Source organism: Phyllobates terribilis, unplaced genomic scaffold (genome assembly GCF_046119375.1).
Source record: "Phyllobates terribilis strain yellow unplaced genomic scaffold, ASM4611937v1 Scaffold_4__5_contigs__length_816908805, whole genome shotgun sequence".
NCBI lineage: Eukaryota > Metazoa > Chordata > Amphibia > Anura > Dendrobatidae > Phyllobates > Phyllobates terribilis.
Window position 1 is genome coordinate 255,649,145 of NW_027362764.1, and position 13,309 is coordinate 255,662,453.

The following is a 13,309-nucleotide window of genomic DNA, read 5'->3' on the forward strand; positions in this document are numbered from 1 at the left end:
TTTTGGCAGCTTTTGCTGGGAAAGCATAAGCAAATACTATGGGACACCCACTCCCCAATAATGGGACTTATGTTTGTAATATGCTGTACTGCATGGCTCTTGTAAGGGGCATTGCAAGTTGCTCCGTCCTTTTTTTTGGCAGCTTTTGCTTGGAAAGCATAAGCAAATACTATGGGACACCCACTCCCCAATAATGGGACTTATGTTTGTAATATGCTGTACTGCATGGCTCTTGTAAGGGGCCTTGCAAGTTGCTCCGTCCTAATTTTTGGCAGCTTTTGCTGGGAAAACATAAGCAAATACCATGGGACACCCACTCCCCAATAATGGGACTTATGTTTGTAATATGCTGCACTGCATGGCTCTTGTAAGGGGCATTGCAAGTTGCTCCGTCCTAAATTTGGCAGCTTTTGCTGGGAAAGCATAAGCAAATAGTATGGGACACCCACTCCCCAATAATGGGACTTATGTTTGTAATATGCTGTACTGCATGGCTCTTGTAAGGGGCATTGCAAGTTGCTCAGTCCTAATTTTTGGCAGCTTTTGCTGGGAAAGCATATGCAAATACTATGGGACACCCACTCCCCAATAATGGGACTTATGTTTGTAATATGCTGTACTGCATGGCTCTTGTAAGGGGCATTGCAAGTTGCTCTGTACTAATTTTTGGCAGCTTTTGCTGGGAAAGCATAAGCAAATACTATGGGACACCCACTCCCCAATAATGGGACTTATGTTTGTAATATGCTGTACTGCATGGCTCTTGTAAGGGGCATTGCAAGTTGCTCCGTCCTAATTTTTGGCAGCTTTTGCTTGGAAAGCATAAGCAAATACTATGGGACACTCACTCCCCAATAATGGGACTTATGTTTGTAATATGCTGTACTGCATGGCTCTTGTAAGGGGCATTGCAAGTTGCTCCGTCCTAATTTTTGGCAGCTTTTGCTGGGAAAGCATAAGCAAATACTATGGGACACCCACTCCCCAATAATGGGACTTATGTTTGTAATATGCTGTACTGCATGGCTCTTGTAAGGGGCCTTGCAAGTTGCTCCGTCCTAATTTTTGGCAGCTTTTGATGGGAAAGCATAAGCAAATACTATGGGACACCCACTCCCCAATAATGGGACTTATGTTTGTAATATGCTGTACTGCATGGCTCTTGAAAGGGGCCTTGCAAGTTGCTCCGTCCTATTTTTGGCAGCTTTTGCTGGGAAAACATAAGCAAATACCATGGGACACCCACTCCCCAATAATGGGACTTATGTTTGTAATATGCTGCACTGCATGGCTCTTGTAAGGGGCATTGCAAGTTGCTCCGTCCTAATTTTTGGCAGCTTTTGCTGGGAAAGCATAAGCAAATACCATGGGACACCCACTCCCCAATAATGGGACTTATGTTTGTAATATGCTGCACTGCATGGCTCTTGTAAGGGGCATTGCAAGTTGCTCCATCCTAATTTTTGGCAGCTTTTGCTGGGAAAGCATAAGCAAATACTAAGGGACACCTACTCCCCAATAATGGGACTTATGTTTGTAATATGCTGTACTGCATGGCTCTTGTAAGGGGCATTGCAAGTTGCTCCGTCCTAATTTTTGGCAGCTTTTGCTGGGAAAGCATAAGCAAATACTATGGGACACCCACTCCCCAATAATGGGACTTATGTTTGTAATATGCTGTACTGCATGGCTCTTGTAAGGGGCATTGCAAGTTGCTCCGTCCTAATTTTTGCCAGCTTTTGCTTGGAAAGCATAAGCAAATACTATGGGACAACCACTCCCCAATAATGGGACTTATGTTTGTAATATGCTGTACTGCATGGCTCTTGTAAGGGGCATTGCAAGTTGCTCCGTCCTAATTTTTGGCAGCTTTTGTGGGAAAGCATAAGCAAATACTATGGGACACCCACTCCCCAATAATGGGACTTATGTTTGTAATATGCTGTACTGCATGGCTCTTGTAAGGGGCATTGCAAGTTGCTCCGTCCTAATTTTTGGCAGCTTTTGCTGGGAAAGCATAAGCAAATACTATGGGACAACCACTCCCCAATAATGGGACTTATGTTTGTAATATGCTGTACTGCATGGCTCTTGTAAGGGGCATTGCAAGTTGCTCCGTCCTAATTTTTGGCAGCTTTTGCTGGGAAAGCATAAGCAAATACTATGGGACACCCACTCCCCAATAATGGGACTTATGTTTGTAATATGCTGCACTGCATGGCTCTTGTAAGGGGCATTGCAAGTTGCTCCGTCCTAATTTTTGGCAGCTTTTGCTGGGAAAGCATAAGCAAATACTATGGGACAACCACGCCCCAATAATGGGACTTATGTTTGTAATATGCTGTACTGCATGGCTCTTGTAAGGGGCATTGCAAGTTGCTCCGTCCTAATTTTTGGCAGCTTTTGCTGGGAAAGCATAAGCAAATACTATGGGACACCCACTCCCCAATAATGGGACTTATGTTTGTAATATGCTGTACTGCATGGCTCTTGTAAGGGGCATTGCAAGTTGCTCCGTCCTAATTTTTGGCAGCTTTTGCTGGGAAAGCATAAGCAAATACTATGGGACACCCACTCCCCAATAATGGGACTTATGTTTGTAATATGCTGCACTGCATGGCTCTTGTAAGGGGCATTGCAAGTTGCTCCGTCCTAATTTTTGGCAGCTTTTGCTGGGAAAGCATAAGCAAATACTATGGGACAACCACGCCCCAATAATGGGACTTATGTTTGTAATATGCTGTACTGCATGGCTATTGTAAGGGGCATTGCAAGTTGCTCCGTCCTAATTTTTGGCAGCTTTTGCTGGGAAAGCATAAGCAAATACTATGGGACACCCACTCCCCAATAATGGGACTTATGTTTGTAATATGCTGTACTGCATGGCTCTTGTAAGGGGCATTGCAAGTTGCTCTGTACTAATTTTTGGCAGCTGTTGCTGGGAAAGCATAAGCAAATACTATGGGACACCCACTCCCCAATAATGGGACTTATGTTTGTAATATGCTGTACTGCATGGCTCTTGTAAGGGGCATTGCAAGTTGCTCCGTCCTAATTTTTGGCAGCTTTTGCTGGGAAAGCATAAGCAAATACTATGGGACACTCACTCCCCAATAATGGGACTTATGTTTGTAATATGCTGTACTGCATGGCTCTTGTAAGGGGCATTGCAAGTTGCTCCGTCCTAATTTTTGGCAGCTTTTGCTGGGAAAGCATAAGCAAATACTATGGGACACCCACTCCCCAATAATGGGACTTATGTTTGTAATATGCTGTTCTGCATGGCTCTTGTAAGGGGCCTTGCAAGTTGCTCCATCCTAATTTTTGGCAGCTTTTGCTGGGAAAGCATAAGCAAATACTATGGGACACCCACTCCCCAATAATGGGACTTATGTTTGTAATATGCTGTACTGCATGGCTCTTGTAAGGGGCCTTGCAAGTTGCTCCGTCCTAATTTTTGGCAGCTTTTGCTGGGAAAGCATAAGCAAATACTATGGGACACCCACTCCCCAATAATGGGACTTATGTTTGTAATATGCTGTACTGCATGGCTCTTGTAAGGGGCCTTGCAAGTTGCTCCGTCCTAATTTTTGGCAGCTTTTGCTGGGAAAACATAAGCAAATACCATGGGACACCCACTCCGAAATAAAGGGACTTATGTTTGTAATATGCTGCACTGCATGGCTCTTGTAAGGGGCATTGCAAGTTGCTCCATCCTTATTTTTGGCAGCTTTTGCTGGGAAAGCATAAGCAAATACTATGGGACACCCACTCCCCAATAATGGGACTTATGCTTGTAATATGCTGTACTGCATGGCTCTTGTAAGGGGCACTGCAAGTTGCTCCGTCCTAATTTTTGGCAGCTTTTGCTGGGAAAGCATAAGCAAATACTATGGGACACCCACTCCCCAATAATGGGACTTATGTTTGTAATATGCTGCACTGCATGGCTCTTGTAAGGGGCATTGCAAGTTGCTCCGTCCTAATTTTTGGCAGCTTTTGCTGGGAAAGCATAAGCAAATACTATGGGACAACCACGCCCCAATAATGGGACTTATGTTTGTAATATGCTGTACTGCATGGCTCTTGTAAGGGGCGTTGCAAGTTGCTCCGTCCTAATTTTTGGCAGCTTTTGCTGGGAAAGCATAAGCAAATACTATGGGACACCCACTCCCCAATAATGGGACTTATGTTTGTAATATGCTGTACTGCATGGCTCTTTTAAGGGGCATTGCAAGTTGCTCTGTACTAATTTTTGGCAGCTGTTGCTGGGAAAGCATAAGCAAATACTATGGGACACCCACTCCCCAATAATGGGACTTATGTTTGTAATATGCTGTACTGCATGGCTCTTGTAAGGGGCATTGCAAGTTGCTCCGTCCTAATTTTTGGCAGCTTTTGCTTGGAAAGCATAAGCAAATACTATGGGACACTCACTCCCCAATAATGGGACTTATGTTTGTAATATGCTGTACTGCATGGCTCTTGTAAGGGGCATTGCAAGTTGCTCCGTCCTAATTTTTGGCAGCTTTTGCTGGGAAAGCATAAGCAAATACTATGGGACACCCACTCCCCAATAATGGGACTTATGTTTGTAATATGCTGTACTGCATGGCTCTTGTAAGGGGCCTTGCAAGTTGCTCCGTCCTAATTTTTGGCAGCTTTTGCTGGGAAAGCATAAGCAAATACTATGGGACACCCACTCCCCAATAATGGGACTTATGTTTGTAATATGCTGTACTGCATGGCTCTTGTAAGGGGCCTTGCAAGTTGCTCCGTCCTAATTTTTGGCAGCTTTTGCTGGGAAAGCATAAGCAAATACTATGGGACACCCACTCCCCAATAATGGGACTTATGTTTGTAATATGCTGTACTGCATGGCTCTTGTAAGGGGCCTTGCAAGTTGCTCCGTCCTAATTTTTGGCAGCTTTTGCTGGGAAAACATAAGCAAATACCATGGGACACCCACTCCCAAATAAAGGGACTTATGTTTGTAATATGCTGCACTGCATGGCTCTTGTAAGGGGCATTGCAAGTTGCTCCATCCTTATTTTTGGCAGCTTTTGCTGGGAAAGCATAAGCAAATACTATGGGACACCCACTCCCCAATAATGGGACTTATGCTTGTAATATGCTGTACTGCATGGCTCTTGTAAGGGGCATTGCAAGTTGCTCCGTCCTAATTTTTGGCAGCTTTTGCTGGGAAAGCATAAGCAAATACTATGGGACACCCACTCCCCAATAATGGGACTTATGTTTGTAATATGCTGTACTGCATGGCTCTTGTAAAGGGCATTGCAAGTTGCTCCGTCTTAATTTTTGGCAGCTTTTGCTGGGAAAGCATAAGCAAATACTATCGGACACCCACTCCCCAATAATGGGACTTATGTTTGTAATATGCTGTACTGCATGGCTCTTGTAAGGGGCATTGCAAGTTGCTCCGTCCTAATTTTTGGCAGCTTTTGCTTGGAAAGCATAAGCAAATACTATGGGACACCCACTCCCCAATAATGGGACTTATGTTTGTAATATGCTGTACTGCATGGCTCTTGTAAGGGGCATTGCAAGTTGCTCCGTCCTAATTTTTGGCAGCTTTTGCTGGGAAAGCATAAGCAAATACTATGGGACACCCACTCCCCAATAATGGGACTTATGTTTGTAATATGCTGTACTGCGTGGCTCTTGTAAGGGGCATTGCAAGTTGCTCCGTCCTAATTTTTGGCAGCTTTTGCTGGGAAAGCATAAGCAAATACTATGGGACACCCACTCCCCAATAATGGGACTTATGTTTGTAATATGCTGTACTGCATGGCTCTTGTAAGGGGCATTGCAAGTTGCTCCATCCTAATTTTTGGCAGCTTTTGCTGGGAAAGCATAAGCAAATACTATGGGACACCCACTCCCCAATAATGGGACTTATGTTTGTAATATGCTGTACTGCATGGCTCTTGTAAGGGGCATTGCAAGTTGCTCCGTCCTAATTTTTGGCAGCTTTTGCTTGGAAAGCATAAGCAAATACTATGGGACACCCACTCCCCAATAATGGGACTTATGTTTGTAATATGCTGTACTGCATGGCTCTTGTAAGGGGTATTGCAAGTTGCTCCGTCCTAATTTTTGGCAGCTTTTGCTGGGAAAGCATAAGCAAATACTATGGGACACCAACTCCCCAATAATGGGACTTATGTTTGTAATATGCTGTACTGCGTGGCTCTTGTAAGGGGCATTGCAAGTTGCTCCGTCCTAATTTTTGGCAGCTTTTGCTGGGAAAGCATAAGCAAATACTATGGGACACCCACTCTCCAATAATGGGACTTATGTTTGTAATATGCTGTACTGCATGGCTCTTGTAAGGGGCATTGCAAGTTGCTCCGTCCTAATTTTTGGCAGCTTTTGCTTGGAAAGCATAAGCAAATACTATGGGACACCCACTCCCCAATAATGGGACTTATGTTTGTAATATGCTGTACTGCATGGCTCTTGTAAGGGGCATTGCAAGTTGCTCCGTCCTAATTTTTGGCAGCTTTTGCTGGGAAAGCATAAGCAAATACTATGGGACACCAACTCCCCAATAATGGGACTTATGTTTGTAATATGCTGTACTGCGTGGCTCTTGTAAGGGGCATTGCAAGTTGCTCCGTCCTAATTTTTGGCAGCTTTTGCTGGGAAAGCATAAGCAAATACTATGGGACACCCACTCCCCAATAATGGGACTTATGTTTGTAATATGCTGTACTGCATGGCTCTTGTAAGGGGCATTGCAAGTTGCTCCATCCTAATTTTTGGCAGCTTTTGCTGGGAAAGCATAAGCAAATACTATGGGACACCCACTCCCCAATAATGGGACTTATGTTTGTAATATGCTGTACTGCATGGCTCTTGTAAGGGGCATTGCAAGTTGCTCCGTCCTAATTTTTGGCAGCTTTTGCTGGGAAAGCATAAGCAAATACTATGGGACACCCACTCCCCAATAATGGGACTTATGTTTGCAATATGCTGTACTGCATGGCTCTTGTAAGGCGCATTGCAAGTTTCTCCGTCCTAATGTTTGGCAGCTTTTGCTTGGAAAGCATAAGCAAATACTATGGGACACCAACTCCCCAATAATGGGACTTATGCTTGTAATATGCTGTACTGCATGGCTCTTGTAAGGGGCATTGCAACTAGCTCCGTCCTAATTTTTGGCAGCTTTTGCTGGGAAAGCATAAGCAAATACTATGGGACACCCACTCCCCAATAATGGGACTTATGTTTGTAATATGCTGCACTGCATGGCTCTTGTAAGGGGCATTGCAAGTTGCTCCGTCCTAATTTTTGGCAGCTTTTGCTTGGAAAGCATAAGCAAATACTATGGGACACCCACTCCCCAATAATGGGACTTATGTTTGTAATATGCTGTACTGCGTGGCTCTTGTAAGGGGCATTGCAAGTTGCTCCGTCCTAATTTTTGGCAGCTTTTGCTGGGAAAGCATAAGCAAATACTATGGGACACCCACTCCCCAATAATGGGACTTATGTTTGTAATATGCTGTACTGCATGGCTCTTGTAAGGGGCATTGCAAGTTGCTCCGTCCTAATTTTTTACAGCTTTTGCTGGGAAAGCATAAGCAAATACTATGGGACACCCACTCCCCAATAATGGGACTTATGTTTGTAATATGCTGTACTGCATGGCTCTTGTAAGGGGCATTGCAAGTTGCTCCATCCTAATTTTTGGCAGCTTTTGCTGGGAAAGCATAAGCAGATACTATGGGACACCCACTCCCCAATAATGGGACTTATGTTTGCAATATGCTGTACTGCATGGCTCTTGTAAGGCGCATTGCAAGTTGCTCCGTCCTAATGTTTGGCAGCTTTTGCTTGGAAAGCATAAGCAAATACTATGGGACACCAACTCCCCAATAATGGGACTTATGCTTGTAATATGCTGTACTGCATGGCTCTTGTAAGGGGCATTGCAACTAGCTCCGTCCTAATTTTTGGCAGCTTTTGCTGGGAAAGCATAAGCAAATACTATGGGACACCCACTCCCCAATAATGGGACTTATGTTTGTAATATGCTGTACTGCATGGCTCTTGTAAGGGGCATTGCAAGTTGCTCCGTCATAATTTTTGGCAGCTTTTGCTGGGAAAGCATAAGCAAATACTATGGGGCACCCACTCCCCAATAATGGAACTTATGTTTGTAATATGCTGTACTGCATGGCTCTTGTAAGGGGCATTGCAAGTTGCTCCGTCCTAATTTTTGGCAGTTTTTGCTGGGAAAGCATAAGCAAATACTATGGGACACCCACTCCCCAATAGTGGGACTTATGTTTGTAATATGCTGTACTGCATGGCTCTTGTAAGGGGCATTGCAAGTTGCTCCGTCCTAATTTTTGCCAGCTTTTGCTTAGAAAGCATAAGCAAATACTATGGGACACCCTCTCCCCAATAATGGGACTTATGTTTGTAATATGCTGTACTGCATGGCTCTTGTAAGGGGCCTTGCAAGTTGCTCCGTCCTAATTTTTGGCAGCTTTTGCTGGGAAAACATAAGCAAATACCATGGGACACCCACTCCCCAATAATGGGACTTATGTTTGTAATATGCTGCACTGCATGGCTCTTGTAAGGGGCATTGCAAGTTGCTCCGTCCTAATTTTTGGCAGCTTTTGCTGGGAAAGCATAAGCAAATACTATGGGACACCCACTCCCCAATAATGGGACTTATGTTTGTAATATGCTGTACTGCATGGCTCTTGTAAGGGGCATTGCAAGTTGCTCCGTCCTAATTTTTGGCAGCTTTTGCTGGGAAAGCATAAGCAAATACTATGGGACACCCACTCCCCATTAATGGGACTTATGTTTGTAATATGCTATACTGCATGGCTCTTGTAAGGGTCATTGCAAGTTGTTCCATCCTAATTTTTGGCAGCTTTTGCTGGGAAAGCATAAGCAAATACTATGGGACACCCACTTCCCAATAATGGGACTTATGTTTGTAATATGCTGTACTGCATGGCTCTTGTAAGGGGCATTGCAAGTTGCTCCGTCCTAATTTTTGGCAGCTTTTGCTGGGAAAGCATAAGCAAATACTATGGGACACCCACTCCCCAATAATGGGACTTATGTTTGTAATATGCTGTACTGCATGGCTCTTGTAAGGGGCATTGCAAGTTGCTCCGTCCTAATTTTTGGCAGCTTTTGCTGGGAAAGCATAAGCAAATACTATGGGACACCCACTCCCCATTAATGGGACTTATGTTTGTAATATGCTATACTGCATGGCTCTTGTAAGGGTCATTGCAAGTTGTTCCATCCTAATTTTTGGCAGCTTTTGCTGGGAAAGCATAAGCAAATACTATGGGACACCCACTCCCCAATAATGGGACTTATGTTTGTAATATGCTGTACTGCATGGCTCTTGTAAGGGGCATTGCAAGTTGCTCCGTCCTAATTTTTGGCAGCTTTTGCTGGGAAAGCATAAGCAAATACTATGGGACACCCACTCCCCAATAATGGGACTTATGTTTGCAATATGCTGTACTGCATGGCTCTTGTAAGGGGCATTGCAACTAGCTCCGTCCTAATATTTGGCAGCTTTTGCTGGGAAAGCATAAGCAAATACTATGGGACACCCACTCCCCAATAATGGGACTTATGTTTGTAATATGCTGTACTGCATGGCTCTTGTAAGGGGCATTGCAAGTTGCTCCGTCCTAATTTTTGGCAGCTTTTGCTTGGAAAGCATAAGCAAATACTATGGGACACCCACTCCCCAATAATGGGACTTATGTTTGTAATATGCTGTACTGCATGGCTCTTGTAAGGGGCATTGCAAGTTGCTCCGTCCTAATTTTTGGCAGCTTTTGCTGGGAAAGCACAAGCAAATACTATGGGACACCCACTCCCCAATAATGGGACTTATGTTTGTAATATGCTGTACTGCGTGGCTCTTGAAGGGGCATTGCAAGTTGCTCCGTCCTAATTTTTGGCAGCTTTTGCTGGGAAAGCATAAGCAAATACTATGGGACACCCACTCCCCAATAATGGGACTTATGTTTGTAATATGCTGTACTGCATGGCTCTTGTAAGGGGCATTGCAAGTTGCTCCGTCCTAATTTTTGGCAGCTTTTGCTGGGAAAGCATAAGCAAATACTATGGGACACCCACTCCCCAATAATGGGACTTATGTTTGTAATATGCTGTACTGCATGGCTCTTGTAAGGGGCATTGCAAGTTGCTCCGTCCTAATTTTTGGCAGCTTTTGCTGGGAAAGCATAAGCAAATACTATGGGACACCCACTCCCCAATAATGGGACTTATGTTTGTAATATGCTGTACTGCATGGCTCTTGTAAGGGGCATTGCAAGTTGCTCAGTCATAATTTTTGGCAGCTTTTGCTGGGAAAGCATAAGCAAATACTATGGGGCACCCACTCCCCAATAATGGGACTTATGTTTGTAATATGCTGTACTGCATGGCTCTTGTAAGGGGCATTGCAAGTTGCTCCGTCCTAATTTTTGGCAGTTTTTGCTGGGAAAGCATAAGCAAATACTATGGGACACCCACTCCCCAATAGTGGGACTTATGTTTGTAATATGCTGTACTGCATGGCTCTTGTAAGGGGCATTGCAAGTTGCTCCGTCCTAATTTTTGCCAGCTTTTGCTTGGAAAGCATAAGCAAATACTATGGGACACCCTCTCCCCAATAATGGGACTTATGTTTGTAATATGCTGTACTGCATGGCTCTTGTAAGGGGCCTTGCAAGTTGCTCCGTCCTAATTTTTGGCAGCTTTTGCTGAGAAAACATAAGCAAATACCATGGGACACCCACTCCCCAATAATGGGACTTATGTTTGTAATATGCTGCACTGCATGGCTCTTGTAAGGGGCATTGCAAGTTGCTCCATCCTAATTTTTGGCAGCTTTTGCTGGGAAAGCATAAGCAAATACTATGGAACACCCACTCCCCAATAATGGGACTTATGTTTGTAATATGCTGTACTGCATGGCTCTTGTAAGTGGCATTGCAAGTTGCTCCGTCCTAATTTTTGCCAGCTTTTGCTTGGAAAGCATAAGCAAATACTATGGGACACCCTCTCCCCAATAATGGGACTTATGTTTGTAATATGCTGTACTGCATGGCTCTTGTAAGGGGCCTTGCAAGTTGCTCCGTCCTAATTTTTGGCAGCTTTTGCTGGGAAAACATAAGCAAATACCATGGGACACCCACTCCCCAATAATGGGACTTATGTTTGTAATATGCTGCACTGCATGGCTCTTGTAAGGGGCATTGCAAGTTGCTCCGTCCTAATTTTTGGCAGCTTTTGCTGGGAAAGCATAAACAAATACTATGGGACACCCACTCCCCAATAATGGGACTTATGTTTGTAATATGCTGTACTGCATGGCTCTTGTAATGGGCATTGCAAGTTGCTCCGTCCTAATTTTTGGCAGCTTTTGCTGGGAAAGCATAAGCAAATACTATGGGACACCCACTCCCCATTAATGGGACTTATGTTTGTAATATGCTGTACTGCATGGCTCTTGTAAGGGGCATTGCAAGTTGTTCCGTCCTAATTTTTGGCAGCTTTTGCTGGGAAAGCATAAGCAAATACTATGGGACACCCACTCCCCAATAATGGGACTTATGTTTGTAATATGCTGTACTGCATGGCTCTTGTAAGGGGCATTGCAAGTAGCTCCGTCCTAATTTTTGGCAGCTTTTGCTGGGAAAGCATAAGCAAATACTATGGGACACCCACTCCCCAATAATGGGACTTATGTTTGTAATATGCTGTACTGCATGGCTCTTGTAAGGGGCATTGCAAGTTGCTCCGTCCTAATTTTTGGCAGTTTTTGCTGGGAAAGCATAAGCAAATACTATGGGACACCCACTCCCCAATAATGGGACTTATGTTTGTAATATGCAGTACTGCGTGGCTCTTGTAAGGGGCATTGCAAGTTGCTCCGTCCTAATTTTTGGCAGCTTTTGCTGGGAAAGCATAAGCAAATACTATGGGACACCCACTCCCCAATAATGGGACTTATGTTTGTAATATGCTGTACTGCATGGCTCTTGTAAGGGGCATTGCAAGTTGCTCCATCCTAATTTTTGGCAGCTTTTGCTGGGAAAGCATAAGCAAATACTATGGGACACCCACTCCCCAATAATGGGACTTATGTTTGTAATATGCTGTACTGCATGGCTCTTGTAAGGGGCATTGCAAGTTGCTCCGTCCTAATTTTTGGCAGCTTTTGCTGGGAAAGCATAAGCAAATACTATGGGACACCCACTCCCCAATAATGGGACTTATGTTTGCAATATGCTGTACTGCATGGCTCTTGTAAGGCGCATTGCAAGTTTCTCCGTCCTAATGTTTGGCAGCTTTTGCTTGGAAAGCATAAGCAAATACTATGGGACACCAACTCCCCAATAATGGGACTTATGCTTGTAATATGCTGTACTGCATGGCTCTTGTAAGGGGCATTGCAACTAGCTCCGTCCTAATTTTTGGCAGCTTTTGCTGGGAAAGCATAAGCAAATACTATGGGACACCCACTCCCCAATAATGGGACTTATGTTTGTAATATGCTGCACTGCATGGCTCTTGTAAGGGGCATTGCAAGTTGCTCCGTCCTAATTTTTGGCAGCTTTTGCTTGGAAAGCATAAGCAAATACTATGGGACACCCACTCCCCAATAATGGGACTTATGTTTGTAATATGCTGTACTGCATGGCTCTTGTAAGGGGCATTGCAAGTTGCTCCGTCCTAATTTTTGGCAGCTTTTGCTGGGAAAGCACAAGCAAATACTATGGGACACCCACTCCCCAATAATGGGTCTTATGTTTGTAATATGCTGTACTGCGTGGCTCTTGTAAGGGGCATGGCAAGTTGCTCCGTCCTAATTTTTGGCAGCTTTTGCTGGGAAAGCATAAGCAAATACTATGGGACACCCACTCCCCAATAATGGGACTTATGTTTGTAATATGCTGTACTGCATGGCTCTTGTAAGGGGCATTGCAAGTTGCTCCGTCCTAATTTTTGGCAGCTTTTGCTGGGAAAGCATAAGCAAATACTATGGGACACCCACTCCCCAATAATGGGAGTTATGTTTGTAATATGCTGTACTGCATGGCTCTTGTAAGGGGCATTGCAAGTTGCTCCGTCCTAATTTTTGGCAGCTTTTGCTGGGAAAGCATAAGCAAATACTATGGGACACCCACTCCCCAATAATGGGACTTATGTTTGCAATATGCTGTACTGCATGGCTCTTGTAAGGCGCATTGCAAGTTGCACCGTCCTAATGTTTGGCAGCTTT